Source organism: Octopus sinensis, linkage group LG11 (genome assembly GCF_006345805.1).
Source record: "Octopus sinensis linkage group LG11, ASM634580v1, whole genome shotgun sequence".
In the NCBI taxonomy this organism is placed as follows: Eukaryota; Metazoa; Mollusca; class Cephalopoda; order Octopoda; family Octopodidae; genus Octopus; species Octopus sinensis.
In genome coordinates this window covers 53,984,401-54,003,462 of record NC_043007.1, presented here as the reverse complement: position 1 = coordinate 54,003,462, position 19,062 = coordinate 53,984,401, and the positions used below count along the sequence as shown (strand labels likewise).

Below are 19,062 nucleotides of genomic sequence, written 5' to 3'. Positions count from 1 at the left end.
GGCTGCAACAATCCTATGTGAAGGAGAAAGCAGACAAAGAAGCCTGGGTTATAAAAAACATTAAATCAAACCCAAAGGCCTTCTTTCATTAAGCGAAAGAAACAGTCTCAGTGCACTACAAGATAGGACCCCTCCTCCAAAAGGATGGCTCCCTCACAGACAGTCCAACTAAGATCCGTGAGATGCTGAATGACCAGTTCAAAAGTGTCTTTACCACCCCATTGGAACACAGACAAGTGAACGAACCAGTGGACTTCTTTGCTGCCTCACCTATAACCAGCGAGGCGGTTACAATAGAATGTATTGACATTAGCGAAAAAGATGTCCTACTAGCCATAGATGAAGTGGACACAAACTCAGCTGCTGGTCCAGATGGTTTCCCAGCCATCCTCCTCAAAGCGTGTAAGCATGCCCTGGCAAAACCCCTCAAGATTCTCTTCCAGAGCTTTCTTGCGAATGACAAACTGCCAAGCAAGCTAAAGGAGGGAATAATATGCCTAATACATAAAGGGGCAAGTAGAGCAGATGCCAAAAACTATAGGCCTATCTCTCTGACTTCACACATCAGAAAGTCATGGAAAGGATAGTCAGAAAGAAACTAATCGCATTCCTTGAGGAAAATAACTTGCTGAGTGATACCCAGCATGGTTTTCGACCAGGTAGGAGCTGCCTGACCCAGCTCTTACAACATTATGACTGGGTGTTGAGGCAGTTACTCAACAAATCAAATGTGGACGTAATCTACCTTGATTTTTCAAAAGCTTTTGACAAAGTGGATCATGGTATGATATGCCACAAACTGCGTGACCTCGGCATAGCTGGAAAACTTGGAGTGTGGTTGCATGACTTCCTGAAAGATAGGAGTCAGGCAGTAGTCGTTAATGAAACCACCTCTATGAACACACAAATAACAAGGTGTTCAACAGGGCACTGTCTTGGGACCACTGCTTTTTATAGATGCCCTCAAATGCCTGGATAGCCACTCTGGCCAGCTATGCAGACGATACGAAAGTCTCGCAGAAAATACAGAACCCCAGCGATGTTGCACACCTGCAGCAGGAGTTGGACTCACTCTACAGATGGGCTGAGGATAATAATATGCAGTTTAATGCTGAAAAATTGCAGGCCCTGCGCTACCAGCATCCAAAACTGAATATTAAACTGCACCTGTGTATGTGTGCGGGTGTGTATGTGTGTATATATGTATACATATACATGTATACATATACAGCTATACATATACATCTGTATATATATATATACATTATATATACATCCTAATATATACATGTGTATATATATATATATATAGATAAGAAAGTTTGTTTGGTAAAGCACGTGGGTGAATATATAAGAAAATAGTAAAGTGTGAAAAAACGACAGAAGGCTTAAATGTTAAAAAATATATATATTTGTGTCAAAATGTTGGAGAATATTGGAAAAATTTTTTTCCTTTCCTTAAAATGACATAATTAAAAAAAAATTTTTAAAGAAATTACCGGTTTCGCGTTGTAGCTTTTCAAATTTCTTGTGACGTTATGTTTATATTGCATGGAATTATCGTTGTTTTTATTCCAGGAGATTCTAAATAAGGGGAGGTGGTAGTGAGTGATTTTTTCCGTGTAGGGGAGATATCGCTTAAAAATTTTTTTTTTTTTTTTTCCCTTTTCCTTGTTAATTTCTCTGTGTCAGTATGTTCGGATGGTTGAGTCTGGGTTTGTACTTTTCAATGAAGAATGTTCCTTGTTCAGTCTCATTGTGTTGATGATCCGAAAGCACATTGGTAAAATGGGAAGATTAAAAATTGTGGCAGTAGTTGCTTTGCGCATTTCTCAATGTGCTCACTAAAAGGTATCATTCTATATTCTGGGAATTCAATCTGTTGTCGATGCAGTGTGCATCTGCGCCTGAGTGATAGTCCCGTGGAACCCACGTAGTCTTGGTGGCAGCCCGAGCATTTAATAACATAAATTTATGTTTCAGAGGCACAAGTAAAGTTAGATTTGATCTTAATTTCTGTCCCTCTTTAAAGAAGAATTCTGATCCTTCCAATAGGTTAGGACATGTTGCACAGTTCGATCTACCACATTTTTTTACTTTTGCATCCTAATTTTAGAAGACAATTTTGCCTTTGTGAGAATCTTTTTAAGTGATTTAGGCTGTTTGTAGCTTTTAATGATTGGTGTATGTTTAGAATTCCTTTAATTTTGGGTTTTTATGAAGTATTGGTAAATTCTGGGTGATGATGGTGAAGGCTTCTTTGTTTCTGGGGTTGTATGTAGATATGTAAGGTAGTATTTTCGGGAAGGTGTGTTGTTGTGTTGAACTTTTCTTAAAGTTTCTATGTGATTTCTGTTGCACGTCTGATCCCATCCTCTATGAGTTGAGCTGGGTAATGTCTGTCAATTAGGGTGTTTTGAGTTCTTGCAGTCTAAAGTTCCTGGTATTTGTTCTGACACTATTGTGCATATCCTTCTTGCAAGGTTGAAGGGGATGTTTGTTTTAGTGTGTCTTGGGTGGCATGAATTAAAAGAAGGTATTGTTTGGCGTCTGTGGCTTTGTAAAAAATGTCTGTTTCTATTTTAAGGTTAATTTTTTTAATTAGTATATCCAAGAACGGGAGCTCCTTTTGGTTGTATCCATTGTAACTGTATATTTGGGTTTATGCGTTCAATAGGTTTTTAAATTTTAGGAGTTTATCTATGTTTTCATTCCAGAGAATGAAAACAATCGTCTAGGAATCGTTTCCAATTCTCTTTTATGATTGAGAGAGGGAGTTTCCAAAGATTGATAGAGATTCCTGGTAAATGATTATTTCCATGTATCCCATGTTAAGTTCGCAATGACTGGTGCTGCCCTTGTACCCATAGCAATTCCGGATTTTTGACGGTAAAATGTATTGTCAAACATGAAGTGGTTATTGTGTAGGATGAATTCAATTGATTTAGTAATGAATTCCTTACTGATCCTTTTTGGTATTTCTTCCGGAAATTGGTCTAACCAGAATTGTATTGCCTCCAGTCCATAATTATGAGGAATACTGGTATACAAGTTGACTACATCAAATGAAACCAGGATTGTTTCTTCCTTGGTTTTTGGGAGGTGGTTTTAACATATCTAAGTCATCTCTGATATGGCTATCGATATGTTTAAGGAAGGGTTTCAAGAGGGATGTCCATAAGTAGACTTAGTCGTGTGTTTCACAGGTTGGGCCAGCTACAATGGGTCGTAGTTAGGTCCCCGGATTAGGTGTGTGTATGTATGTCTTTGGTGATTTTTTAATGGTTTCGTTTATAATTTGACTTTTATGAATTTTTGGCAGACCATAGAAAAGCTAGGTTTGCATTTAAAGTTTGTTAGGAAATCAATCTCTGTGGTTGTCAGTTCCTTTTCATGGGTTTTAATTAGTGAAGATAGAGTTTTCATTACTTTTTGTGGGGTGTAGTTGGTAATTTTTTCATAATGTAGGTCTTCATCAAGCAAGGAAATTACAAGATTTCTGTAGTATGATGTATCCATTATTACAACTGCATTTCCCTTGTCCGCTTCCTTATGGTTATATCTTCATCATTTTGGAGTTCTATCAGTTCTTTCCATTGTGTAGTGTTAAAATTTGGGTTAGCTTTCTGTTTATGTATAGTATGGTAGGGGAAGTTCTCAATGTGGTTACAGAATTCGTCAAGATCTTTATTTCTTCCTCTGTGTGGGATGTGTTCACTTTTGTTCTTGACTAGTGATTCATCTTCAGTATTGAAACTGTTTGATGCTTCTGCTAGTCTTAATTTTCTGCAAAATTCTGTTATGTTATCCTTGAGTTCATTTAGGTTTGCTCTGCGTGGAGTTGGTGTAAATTTGAGCCCTTTTGCGAGGATGTCAATTTTATGTTAGAAAGAGGTTTGGTTGAAAGATTGATTATCTTCGGTTTTTCCTTATTACTAGGTTCCAGCCTGTGTCCTGTGTCCTGGTCCCTGCCTGGCTAAAAAATGTGGGTGTGTAATTTTGTTGTATGAGTTGTCTGTGAGGTTGTGTGGTATTGGTCGGGGGAGTGGGGGGGAGTGGTGGTATTGTTGCCTCCGATCTTGTGGGTGTGGGGGAATCTATGGTTGTTAATGCTTGTGTGTGTGTAAAATTTCTGTATGGGGAATATTTTTGTTTCGAACTTCTTGTATGTGGGATGTTGCTTGACATAGTGTTTCTTTGCGTTGTCTTGTGTTTAGTGGGGACCAGTATTTGGTCATGGGTAGTAGGGGTAGTAGTGATTTGTGTGTGGTGTATTTCTTATCCTAGTGTCGTATTGTGCTGTATGGTGGTTGGGTCTGGTATTAGGATGTTGTTGGTTTGTTCTGTTTTTGGTGTAATTTCTTTCATAGACGCGTTCTCTTTCAGCTAGTTCCCTGTTAGGTCTAGCGTGGTTTGTAAAGGTTGGTTGTGGGTGATTTCTGTTTTTAGTGTATGGAGGATAGTTGGGGGTTGTTATGCACAATAGTGTCAGAACAAAATACCAGGAACTTTAGACTGCAAGAACTCAAAAACACCCTAATTGACAGACATTACCCAGCTCAACTCATAGAGGATGGGATCAGACGTGCAACAGAAATCAACATAGAAACTTTAAGAAAAGTTCAACACAACAACACACCTTCCCCGAAAATACTACCTTACATATCTACATACAACCCCAGAAACAAAGAAGCCTTTCACCATCATCACCCAGAATTTACCAATACTTCATAAAAACCCAAAATTAAAGGAAATTCAAAACATACACCAAATCATTAAAAGCTACAAACAGCCTAAATCACTTAAAAAGATTCTCACAAAGGCAAAATTGTCTTCTAAAATTACGGATGCAAAAGTAAAAAATGTGGTAGATCGAACTGTGCAACATGTCCTAACCTATTGGAAGGATCAGAATTCTTCTTTAAAGAGGGACAGAAATTAAGATCAAATCTAACTTTACTGTGCCTCTGAAAACATAATTTATGTTATTAAATGCTCGGGCTGCCACCAAGACTACGTGGGTTCCACGGGACTATCACTCAGGCGCAGATGCACACTGCATCGACAACAGATTGCATTCCCAGAATATAGAATGATACCTTTTAGTGAGCACATTGAGAAATGCGCAAAGCAACTACTGCCACATTTTTAATCTTCCCATTTTACCAATGTGCTTTCGGATCATCAACACAAATGAGACTGAACAAGGAAACATTCTTCATTGAAAAGTACAAACCCAGACTCAACCATCCGAACATACTGACACAGAAATTAACAAGGAAAAGGGAAAAAAAAAAAAAAAAAAATTTTTAAGCGATTATCTCCCCTACACCGGAAAGGAAAAAATCACTCACTACCTCCCCTTATTTAGAAATCTCCTGGAAATAAAAACAACGATAATTCCATGCATATAAACATAACGTCACAAGAAATTTGAAAAGCTACACGCGAAACCAGTAATTTCTTTAAAAAATTTTAATTATGTCATTTTAAGGAAAGGAAAAAATATTTTTCCAATATTCTCCAGACATTTTGACACAAATATATATATTTTTTAACATTTAAGCCTTCTGTCGTTTTTTCACACTTTACTATTTTCTTATATATATATATATGTATATATATATATATATATATATATATACATACATGTAAATTTAAATTTAAAATAATAAAGGTGAAAAATTGAATATTAAATTTGATTAATATGAATTTAAAACCAGTGATGTAGCATATAAGACCATAGTGGATCTTCTACTAGTATGGACCTTAAGTAAGGCATGTGTAAAATTTGAATGAAATTGGTTGTGTAGTTCTCAAGTTTTAGTGATTCACACAGACAGACAGATATAGCAGAAGACACATGCCAAGTTACCACACAGTAGGACTGAACTGTAGACCATGTGTTTTGGAACCAAGTTTGTTACCACACAGCCACACCTGCACTTATGTATGTGTGGGTGAGTGTGTATGGGTGTATATATGTATGCATGTATATATGTGTATATGTATATATGTGTATATATATGTGTACTTATGTATGTGTGGGTGAGTGTGTATGGGTGTATATATGTATGCATGTATATATGTGTATATATATGTATATATGTGTATATATATGTGTACTTATTATATGAACATCTATATATATATCATCATCATCATCATCGTCGTTTAACGTCCGTTCTCCATGCTAGCATGGGTTGGACGGTTCGACCGGGGTTCTGGGAAGCCAGAAGGCTGCACCAGGCTCCAGTCTAATCTGGCAATGTTTCTACAGCTGGATGCCCTTCCTAACGCCAACCACTCCGTGAGTGTAGTGGGTGCTTTTTACGTGCCACCTGCACAGGTGCCAGGCGGGGCTGGCAACGGCCACGGTCAGATTGGTGTATTTTATGTGCCACCGGCACGGAAGCCAGTCGAGGCGGTGCTGGCATCGGCCATGAGTCGGATAGTGCTTTTTACGTACCACCAGACCAGGGATCCTGGCTGGTTCAATTCGATTTCGATTTCGCTTGCCCCAACATGTCTTCACAAGCAAAGGGGGTTGGCATGGGTGCCTGTCGTACGGTCGCATTGGAGTATTTTACGTGCCACGGCCACGAGTCGGATAGTGCTTTTTACGTACCACCAGACCAGGGATCCTGGCTGTTCAATTTGATTTCGATTCGCTTGCCCCAATGTCTTCACAAGCAAGGGGGTTGGCATGGGTGCCTGTCGTACGGTCGCATTGGAGTATTTTACGTGCCACGGCCACGAGTCGGATAGTGCTTTTTACGTACCACCAGGCCAGGGATCCTGGCTGGTTCAATTCGGTTTCGATTTCGATTTCGCTTGCCCCAACATGTCTTCGCAAGCATGGGGGGTTGGCATGGGTGTCTGTCGTCGGATGAGGTTCTATATCGACTTCGCTTGCCTCAACCGGTCTTTGTGTCCAAGGGAGGAAAGGCATTCATAAGTGGGCTGGGCTCACTTGTCCTGCCTGGTCTTCTCACGTACAGAATATTTCCAAAGGTCTCGGTCTCTGGTCATTTCCTCAGTGAGGCCTAAAGTTCGAAGGTCGTGCTTCACCACTCGTCCCAGGTTTTCCTGGGTCTACCCTTTCACGGGTTCCCTCAACTGCCAGGGATTGGCACTTTCTCACACACCTATCTTCATCCATTCTCGCCACATGACCATACCAGCGCAATCGTCTCTCTTGCACACCACAACTGATGCTTCTTAGGTACAACATTTCTCTCAAGGTGCTAACGCTCTGTCGAGTATGTACACTGACATTACACATCCATCGGAGCATACTGGCTTCATTCCTCACGAGCTTACGCATGTCCTCAGCAGTCACGGCCCATGTTCGCTGCCATGTAGCATGGCTGTTCGTACACACGCATCATACAGTCTGCCTTTTACTCTGAGCGAGAGGCCTTTAGTCAGCAGCAGAGGTAAGAGCTCCCTAAACTTTGCCCAGGCTATTCTTATTCTAGCAGTTACACTTTCAGCGCACCCACCCCCACTACTGACTTGGTCACCTAGATAACGGAAGCTATCAACTACTTCTAGTTTTTCCCCCTGGAAAGTGACGGAAGTTGTTTTCTGCAGATTTTCGGAGGTTAATGCTCCCGAGCATCTGCCACATACAAAAAACTATCTTCCAGTTAGCCTACCTTTGACATTGCTGCACCTCTTATGTGTCATAGCTTACACTGGGTACATCTTATAGAGTTCTACCTCAACACCTTTTTACAGATCGAGCAGGGCCATCTTCCTGAAGATATTGTGGATTGTCTACCTTTCTACTTATTATTAGTACTTTGGTTTTAGCTATATATATATATATATATATATATATATATATATGTAGGTCCCGGGTTGATTCGGGGTTAACCACAGTAAATAAGGTACTCAATACATAGCAGAGTAAAATTAATTTATTATATAGAAGGAGCTTCTACAGGACTAGAACTGTTTCATTCAAGAGAAATCTTCAGGAAGCTAGTTAACAAGAATTGTATTGGCATTTATACATTTAGGCAGGTTTAAAGGGGTGGTGGCGGGGGACTTTTTTGGGGGTAGGCATAGCGCAAAATATCATACTTGGGGGAGTGGTCAAGGAGTCAGTGGTAAATTAGATAAAAGAATAAATAAAATAAAAAAATAATAAAAAAATATAAAATAAAAAATAAAAAAATAAAATAATAAAAAAATAAATAAATAAAAATAAAAATATATATATAAAAATATATATTAAAAAAATATATATATAAAAAGAATAGAGTTTTAGGTAAATAAGGAGATTCTCACTTATACCTATACACATATGTATACATATATACACACACACACACACACACACATATATACATACACACATACATACACACACACACATGTACATATATATACACATACACATACATACACATATCTACACATACACATATATATATATACATAACTATATATATACATATATATATATACATACACACACACACATGCATACACATATACACACATGTATGTATACACACACTACCACACATACATATACACACAGAAAAATATATATACATACACACACATACACATACACGCATACACACACATATATATATCCACATACACACAACACACAGGTCCCTATATACACATATATACATATAATAATATTAGAGAATAAATCCAAACTTACAGGGAAAAATTAAATTTAGGATTAAATCCAATTTTATAGTGGTTTTATCTGTAATTTAATATAATATAATATATATATATATATATATACACATCTACACGTACATGTATACATATACACCTATATCTATAGGAATACATCTACACATATACATGTATACATATACATTATATATATATATATATATATTTATATACACATCCATATATATACATTTTTTTTTTCTAGTTTCAGCTCAGAGCTGCAGCCATGCTGATGCACCGCCGTTTTGTGCTACACTGTTATTACGACAAACCTCGTCTAATATGTGGCACTTGGTGAAGAATGGAGTTTGATATAGCTACTCTCATTTGCACCTCTTGCCGTGAGGTAGGTTCATCTGGGACTCTTGACAGGAAGACGTCCAGCTTTGATTTAAAAACCACTACATCTACTTTGTGCAAGTTCCTCAGACTCTTTGGGAGAATATTAAAAAGCTGTGGGCCCTTGAAACCCAGGTTGTTGCAGTAGCTGGTCCTGAAGCGTGATGGCATTGCTGGGATCTTTGGCACTATGCAGTGTCGTCCCATTCTAGCATTGGTGTAGCTTACAATGCCAAAATTTGGCACAATTCCTTCCAGGATCTTCCAGACATATATTACTGCATACCTCTCCCGTCTTCTCTCCAGGGAGTAGAGTCTTAGCTGTTTCAACCTTTCCCAGTAGCTGAGCTGTTGCAAAAAGATGATCTTCTTTGTGAATCTTCTCTGGATTGCTTCAAGGTCCGCTGTTAATTTTACACTGGTGGGTGACCATAGCTGTGAGCAGTAATCCAGGCGGCTGAGGACGAATGTCCGCCAGAGGACCATTATGGTTTTCATGGTTTCCTTATCTCTGGTTCTGACTGTTCTTAGGATCCACCCAGCCAGTCGTCTGCAGTTTGTCGCCATCCTGGTAATGTGCACTTGGAAAGAGATATCATCACTCATGTTGATACCCAGGTAGACTTAGTTCCAAAACACATGGTCCACAGTTCAGTCCTACTGTGTGGTAATTTGGCATATGTCTTCTGCTATATCTATCTGTCTGTCTGTGTGAATCACTAAAACTTGAGAACTACACAACCAATTTCATTCAAATTTTACACATGCCTTACTTAGGGTCCATACTAGTAGAAGATCCACTATGGTCTTATATGCTACATCACTGGTTTTAAATTCATATTAATCAAATTTAATATTCAATTTTTCACCTTTATTATTTTAAATTTACATGTATATATATACATGTATATATAAGGATGTATATATATATATATATATATATATATACAGATGTATATGTATAGCTGTATATGTATACATGTATGTGTAGATGTACATGTAATATGTATACATATATACACACATACACACCCGCACACATACATAGGTGCAGGTGTGGCTGTGTAGTAACAAACTTGGTTCCAAAACACACGCTCCTGAGTTCAGTCCCACTGTGTGGTAACCTGGCATGTGTCTTCTGCTATAGCTTCAGACCAACCAAAGCCTTGTCAGTGGATTTTGTAGACAGAAACTGAAAGAAATCAATTGTATATATATGTATGTATATATGTAAGTCTATGTGTGTGTCTTTGTGTTTCTCCCTCATCACTGCTTCACAACTGCTGTTCGTTTATTTACATCCCCATAACTTACTGGTTTCACAAGAAGAAACTGATACAATAACTACCAGGCTTATCAAAATAAAAAAAAAGCAGTACGCAGTGTCTCATATTTTTGTTTGCCCACACAGTTGTATCTATCAATTTATCTTGGTGTGTGGTTGTGTGTATACATACATACATAGACATATATATATATATATATAATATAATATATATATGTATATATATATTATATATATATATATAATATATATATATATATATATATGGATTCCGTAGACTGAAGCAAATCAATCAAATATATATGTATGTATATGTAAGTGTATGTGTGTGTCTTTGTCTCTGTGTTTCACCCTCATCACTGCTTAACACCCACAATTTTGTTATTTTATGTAAGCAAAGACGAATACGATTGTACTCTTGGAAGCTGTAGGGTTACCCGAGCATAAAAGATGAGCATTATTTGTAATTCAATGGTACAACAGTGTAACACTTTGCTTTGACATACACTTACATTGTGATTTCTGCAACGTGTTGCGTAAATTATCAAGTAAATGAGAGGCATCTTTGCCTCCACTGATTCAGTTGCAAAGTGTTGAGTAAAGTTATTTGATTGCAGACCTCCTTTCAGTCTTTTTATTATCACACATTATTATTGTCACACATAGTCCCCAGATGGCAACATTGACTTCAAGGCCTTCCCAGATGAGTGACTGGTTATTCAAAGACATTTATAGATTGTAAATTTATTCTGTCCAGTTACATATCAGTATAGTGGTCATTTGGAAACTCCAGAGGTGATACTTTTATTTCTCCTTATCCCTCACGTCACACAGTTGTTAATGCTTATTTCAGTTGGGCTATGCCCTTCCAATTGCTATAGATTCGTAATGCATCTTATGGCTGAGCCTGTCACCTGGATGGTGAGGAATCCTATATTGGGAGTGGCAACGACTATGGTAGGGTAGCTGACTGTTTATTGTGATCATTCGTCTTTTGGTTTCCTGTAGCTTTGCTCTCTTTTACACACCCAATGAACATATATTTCCTATTTCAAAGAAATTCAAACAATAGATATAAGACCCAAGTTAAAAAGATTCTCAACAATTCAACTTCTCTGCTTGACAATAAGACACCCACCCCCAACAGGGGCATTCACTCTCACATTTTAGAGCTCCATGACCTTCATTTTTCAGGTGTAAAATCCTTTTAACATGTTCAATAAGACTGGAATTTTGGAATATGCGCATAAAAATCAGTACTATGGGATACATGTGACACGATTACAATTTTTTTAGGGTGTGTAAAGAGGGAAATAACCCTCATCTGCAATTTTTATGAAATTTGAAGCATAGATAATCCAGTTCATTACAGAAAATATAACATAAAAATCTAATTCTTCAATTACATGTAATACTGGCAACGCCGGGTATCTCTGCTAGTATATATATAAAAATGAAACGAAAGAAAAAAAACAATTCCTTCAAAGATATGTAAAACATTCAATTCTCACTGGTACAACAGCTGAATACCACAAATAAAAGGGTATAATTACAATATACAAATATTAAATGAAATAGAGAAATTCACTAGTGAAATGTTGGCTCTATATTTGTTTATTTCAAAATTTTTTATGTTATGTTATATTATATCTTTTTATAGTATATTATAATGTAAATAAATTTTTAGTATGTCGATTGTATTTCTCTATTTTATTTAATATTTAGTTTTTTATATATATATATATATCTTTCATCTCTACCCTGTTTCAGTCTTTTGACTGTGGCCAGGCTTGGGCACTGCTGTGAAGGGCTTTAGTCAAACAAATCAAGCCCAGGATTCACCTTCCTTTTTAAACTTAGTACTTATTCTATCAGTCTCTTTTGCTGAACTGCTAAGTTATGGGGACATAAACACACCAATATCAGCTGTCAAGTATTGGAGGGGGACAAATACAGACACAAAGACACATACACATATATAACGGGCTTCTTTCAGTTTCCATCTACTAAATCCACTCACAAGTCTTTGGTCAACTTGAGGCTATAGTAGAAGACACTTGCTCAAGGTGCTATGCAGTGGTAATGAAAATTGAAAGAACCCTTTTGCTTGTGTACTGTATAAATGTCTACATTTTGCATCTTCACATGAAATCATTTGAGTCAAAAACAACTGTGACATTATACTGACAATCCTAGTATCCTTTAGCTCTGTGGTTTCAAAGATGAGTGGAATAAATAAGCCTAAAAAACATTGGGCTATTGATAGGAAGGGTATCTGGCTGTAAAATAATGACATATCACCATTTTTTTTTTGTTCGTTTATTATGGTTGAGTGTTTTATTTTGCTTTGAATCAGTTCTTATTCCAGAATCAGGAAGGGTGTTATAGAAGCAAGAATCAAAAAATTACTCCAACATTTGAGTTTTGGTTTGGTTGTTACAGCTGGATCTTCTTTCTAACACCAACCAGTTTACAGACTGTACTTTTCATGGTAGAAACAACAGTGAGATCTCCTTGCAGCTCACAAGACTAAAATATCCCACCAGAACTCTGAGATGCAGAATGGGAAAGAAGGTAATGATATCTGAGATTAAATAGAGGAGCTGAGAGGAGTCAAATTGTAAAGTGAAGAAAAGATTTTTGAAAGAAGGTGATAGAAGAGGGGTAACAGAAAGGACACTACTAGAAGGAATAAAGATAAGGAAAATATACTGCCAGAGATTAAGGATGAATGGGGTGAGATAGATAGAAGATTTGGTGATATTCTTTATGTGTGAAAGGAAGGTAGAAGAAGTAATGTGTGATAAAAGGAGAGAGGAGCAAGAGGGAGATGGAGAAGGTGCGAGGAGGAGGTATCAGTAAAAGAGGGAGAGATGAAAGGGTTTTGAGGTGGAAGATGCTATTACAAAGGGCATCACTGAAAGAAAGAGATGTGTTTTGTAAAGGGACAGGAGGAATGCAACCATCACTATTCCTACTTTAACACTTTCCTTGCTAAGCCAACATATGTATGCACATTTTTAACAGAGCATTTGTTGCAGTTCCTTGTCATCTCCTGTGAGACTCAGCATCTTAATATCAGTTTTTACCACTTCATCTTACACAGGTTCCATGCACTTTGGGCACTTAACACATTTATTTTGTGCATCAACCATCATTCATATGCATGACATGCCTGTATCAACAGACTTCTCTTTTGCAATGCAACATCTAATCTCCCTTATAGCCAACTTTTCTCTCTGCTTGTTTGTACTCCATCAACAAATTCCAAGTATTGGGGCTTACTCTTGACTAAATACTTTTGCAATTGTTCCATCAGAAAGACCACATCAACAGTACTTCTTCCTGACACAAAATTGCACCTTATCTAGGTTAACTTTCTTCTTATCAACTGAGCTATTACAGTTTCCTTAACTTTTATAATCTGGTCCAACATTTTAATACATTTGTTCTTCCTCCTACCTCTCTTTTGCACTCGTAGTAGTTGACAATAATGTTGCTATGTTAATCCTTAGGTATAACACCTGATTTACTAGGTGGGTAACCAAGCCTGTACTCAACTCTGCCAGAGATTTTAAGCATTTCATCAATAATTCCTGTTATACTAGGTGCTTTCCCTGCCATTATATCCTTAAGCACAGTATTTACCATATTGTTTTCACCTTGAATGTGTGGTTCTTCAGTTGGGTCCATTTCAACCTTCTCCTCTTTCAACTACCTCTCAAATAAGCATTTTTATTCCTCTTTCTCTTCTAATCTTCACACCTTAAGACACTGGAAAATTTCTTTCTTTTGGTTTCTCCATCTACCTGACATTTAGCTTCTCTTCTAGCTGTTTGAGATTGCAATTGTCTGTTTTTGCAACTCTGTCTCTCCTTGCTGAGAATTTGTAACAGTCACAGTGGCTCTCAATAGGTTTCCCATAGTTAGTAACTCCCAGTTGTCTTCTATCACACAATTTTCTGTTTTCTCCTGCATCTTGTAATATGTGTCAATTAAAACATCTCTGAACAGAGAGCTGGGTGAAGGTTTTTTTCACTTTCCATGTACTCCAAATTGTCTTTCATCACAGACTTTGCATAGCACTTAATCTACTCATTAACAAATACTCTGTACTGGGAGTACATTCTCCAGTAGGGAAAGACTTAGTATTTACACCAACTTGCCTATACTGTTTTTCCGTGGAAAAGTTTATCTGGCTTCCATATTTTCCTGAATGATAGGTAAGGAAGTGGTTGTTCAGTGTAGAAGTATGTGTTGTAAATGATAAAGTAACTTGCCTCACAAAATTCCAGGAGGCTAAACTGCCACTTGCTTCATGTACTACAGCCACAGCCTCCATGTACACCACAGAAGTCCTTATAATGTTGTCTAACATGATCATTAAAATCACACGCCATGATGAGGTCCTGATCATTTGCTTTGGAGGAAATCAGCAAAAAACGCTCATAAAAGTGCTAACTTGCCAGACCCAGTGTTGGTATATAAGTAGATATAAATGTCACAGATATATCTAAAAGTAGCCAAAGTTTGACATTAAAAAAAAAAATCACTTGGGCTACCTAAATTAACTATGCTATCACTTTCTTTCTCAATAATATTCCAATTCCAGCTCCCTTATGCCTGTATAAATCCAGAAGGCTGGTATCTTTGTTCGTTGCCCATGAGGAATCTGGATGAGGCTCTTTCCATCTTACTTTTCACACACACCACACAGCTACTCACCTCCATTACAGCATTTCCACAAGCTCCTCAGACCTACCTTTCATAGTGCTGATGTTGATAATGGCTGTGCTAAAGTTGTAGATCTGACAGGAGGAGGAAGAGGAGTTTATGGAGGTGGATCCTTTGGTTGGCAACTGCTTTCTGCACCTGAAAGGAAAAGAAAGTGTGTTCGCTTGATAGCGATCAAAGGGTTCACACACAGGGTTGAATTCTATCTTCAGTGGATTTTCCCATTGCAATGAATCAAAATGAATGGTGCATGTACATGCACCCACATGTATTGCATACACTGCATAAACATATACATACATGTATACTCCTTAATTACTAAGACAACAGATATATACATCTGTGAGTGTATATACAAACACACACACACACATATGTGTGTGGGCATATATACATATATTGTCATAAATTCAGAGAAGGTCAATAAAAGTATATGTGCAGGTGCAAGTGTGGCCGAGTGAGTCAGTTTCAGAATTCAGATTCATTATGCAGCACTTAGAGTCAGTGTCTTCTCACATAAACCGAGTAAATACACATCTCCATACATGAATGCATATACATGCAAATATATAAATGCATATAAATACACACACACAATATACATGTCTATATATATATATATATATATATATATATATAGTACACACAGATATATATGAATATATGTGTGTATATATATACACACACACACACACATATATTTACAAATATATATATACACACACACACATATATTTACAAATATATATACACACACACACATATATATAGATATACACACACACACATACATACATATATATCTATATATATGTACATATATAATCCACCAAAGAAATGTATACACACTTCAAGAAAGGAAAAATCTGTATAAATATTTTAATTCAGAGTCATTGCAATATATTCGGTGTTATCGCAATTTGATAAAATATCCAAAGAAGTATTTATATTTATAGGGCTACTTATACAAGTTAAATGTTCATACAGATTTTTTTCCTTTCTTGGAGTGTATATACACTTTTTTGGCTGACTCTGAATATATGTATATGTATATATATATATATGCACACACACGCACATTTATACATATGCATATATATATATATATATATATATATATACATATGCATATATATATATATATTTATATATATATACCTATATACACACATATATATACCTATACATACACACATATATATATATATATATAAAAGAGGTTTTAGTATCCAGAAGACCCAAAAGGCAGGTAAGGTTATGTAACTGCTATAGAAGGACCACTGTCAGAGTCCTGGTTTAATAATGGTATGAGCAAGGAGTCTAAAGCAGGCTGTTTGTGAGTGTGTATATGTTAAATAAAACGAGACAACAAAGCCAAGGCAGTGTGAAATTTTTAGGACATTTATAAAGATTGGCATTGTTGTCTCATTTTATTTAACACACACACATATGTGAAGATGCATGGTTTAGTGGTTAAGGTGTTGCACTCACGTTTGCAAGATTGTGGGTTCGCTTCCCAGATCATTTTGACATCTGACATGTGGCACCCATTGCACTTGTACAAGTAATATCAATCTGATGAAGGGAGTGACCTTATGTCTACACAAACATTTGATCATTATAAACAAATCATCTGTGTGGTTGTTCAGTAAGAAATTGCTGAACCCTCATATGTTGTCTAACGATAGGAGAGTCCATCATACACATACACACACACATATATATACCTCTATGTACACATATACATATAAATACACACACACATACACACACACACACACACACACATACACACATGTAAATTAAAGTAGAAATGGAAAGGCAAACGGTTTAGCAAGACTTGATTAGGACATTTAATTTAGCAATATGATAATTATATAGCTAAACTAAATGTCCTTGTTAAGTTTTGCCAAAGTTTTTACCTTTTCTTTTCTGCTTTAATCCAAACCTATGAACTCAAGGGAAAGCACTTCAAGCTGCTTTAGAAAGGGCAGTCACAAAATCACATCTTCAACTTCAGTACAAACAGTAATTTTAGTGGTATATCGAAAACGCCTATCTTTTATATATACATATATATACACAAGGGTCCACCAAGGCTCAGTCCTCAGCCCCTTCCTATTTATCATAGTCCCTCAGGCAATAACGGAGGAATTCAAGACAGGATGCCCTCGGGAGCTCCTCTATGCTGATGACCTTGCTCTAATTGCTGAGTTACTATCAGAACTGGAGGAGAAATTTCAGGTGCGGAAGCAAGGATTAGAATCAAAGGGCCTTAGAGTCAATCTAGCTAAAACCAAAGTCATAATCAGTAGGAAGGTAGACAAATCACAAACGCCTTCAGGTAGATGGCCCTGCTCGATCTGTAGAAAAGGTGTAGGTAGAAACTCTATAAGATGCACCAAGTGTAAGCTATGGACACATAAGAGGTGCAGCAATGTCAAAGGAAGGCTAACTAGGAAGATGGTTTTTGTATGTGGCAGATGCTCAGGAACAATAAACACTGAAAATGCTCTGAGACCAACTTCTGTCACTTTCCAGGGAGAAAAACTAGAAATAGTTGATAGCTTCCGCTACCTAGGTGACCAAGTCAGCAGCGGGGGCGGGTGTGCTGAAAGTGTAACTGCTAGAGTAAGAATAGCTTGGGCAAAGTTCAGAGAGCTCTTACCTCTGCTGGTGACAAAAGGCCTCTCGCTCAGAGTAAAAGGCAGACTGTATGACGCGTGTGTACGAACAGCCATGCTACATGGCAGTGAAACATGGGCCGTGACTGCTGAGGATATGCGTAAGCTCGCAAGAAATGAAGCAAGTATGCTCCGATGGATGTGTAATGTCAGTACTCATACTCGACAGAGTGTAAGTACCTTGAGAGAAAAGCTGGACCTAAGAAGCATCAGATGTGGTGTGCAAGAGAGACGTTTGCGCTGGTATGGGCATGTGGCGAGAATGGATGAAGATAGTTGTGTGAAAAAGTGCCACACCCTAGCGGTTGAGGGAACCTGTGGAAGAGGCAGACCCAGGAAAACCTGGGACGAGGTGGTGAAGCACGACCTTCGAACTTTAGGTCTCACTGAGGAAATGACTAGAGACCGAGACCTCTGGAAGTATGCTGTGCGTGAGAAGACCCGGCAGGACAAGTGAGACCATAGCCCGTGGCCTTCTAGATGGGATGTAGCCAGCCCACTTATGCATACCTTACCTTCTTGGGACATAAAACTCTACTTGTGAAGACTTGTTGAGGCAAGTGAGAATCAGAATCAAAATCGATCAATGAAAATTGCAGCTGAGTTACCAGTGCCGGTGGCACGTAAGAGAACCATCCGAATGTGGCCGTTGCCGGTGGCACGTAAAAATCACCATCCATTCGTGGCCATTGCCAGCCTCGCCTGGCCCCCGTGCCGGTGGCACGTAAAAAGCACCATATGTTCGTGGCCGTTTGCCAGACTCGTCTGGCACCACCATCCATTCGTGGCCATTGCCAGCGCCGCCCAGACTGGCCTCATGCCGGTGGCACGTAAAAAGCACCATCCGTTCGTGGCTGTTCCCAGCCTCACCTGGCCCCGTGCCGGTAGCACGTAAAAAGCACCATCCGTCTGTGGCCGGATTTGGAGACACCACTATGAAAAGTTGCTCAATAAAGAGAATGAATGGGAGAAAGAAAATCTGCCAAAGGTCGACCCAACAGAGGGACCAGCTATCTGAATTGACAGTGCCTTGGTAGATAAAGCAATTAAGGGTATAAAGACAAGGAAAACCCCCAGCCCATCAGGAATCACCACAGAGATGCTCAAAATATCTGGCGGTGTCAGCTATGGCCTAGTCACACATATAGTTAACCAGGTGATACATGAAGGAGTCATACCAAAATTAAAAATATTAAATTTCTAATTTTGGAGATCAGTGAATAAACTTCACTGAAAATATATATGTTTACAAAGGCTAGACAGGTATATTCAGCTAGCAGGCCATGCTACTCCAGACTGATGACGAGC

At 37.9% G+C, this 19,062-nt stretch overlaps 1 long non-coding RNA gene across 1 annotated transcript in view; it reads right to left on the bottom strand.

The window, feature by feature from the left end:
- The window catches only part of LOC115217130, a 44,614-nt gene extending 29,406 nt beyond the window's left edge, over positions 1–15,208 (bottom strand). The window contains exon 1 of the long non-coding RNA XR_005001295.1: positions 15,099–15,208. This is a non-coding gene — a long non-coding RNA (uncharacterized LOC115217130). The remainder of the gene's footprint in view (positions 1–15,098) is intronic.
- Between the last annotated feature and the right edge of the window lie 3,854 nt (positions 15,209–19,062).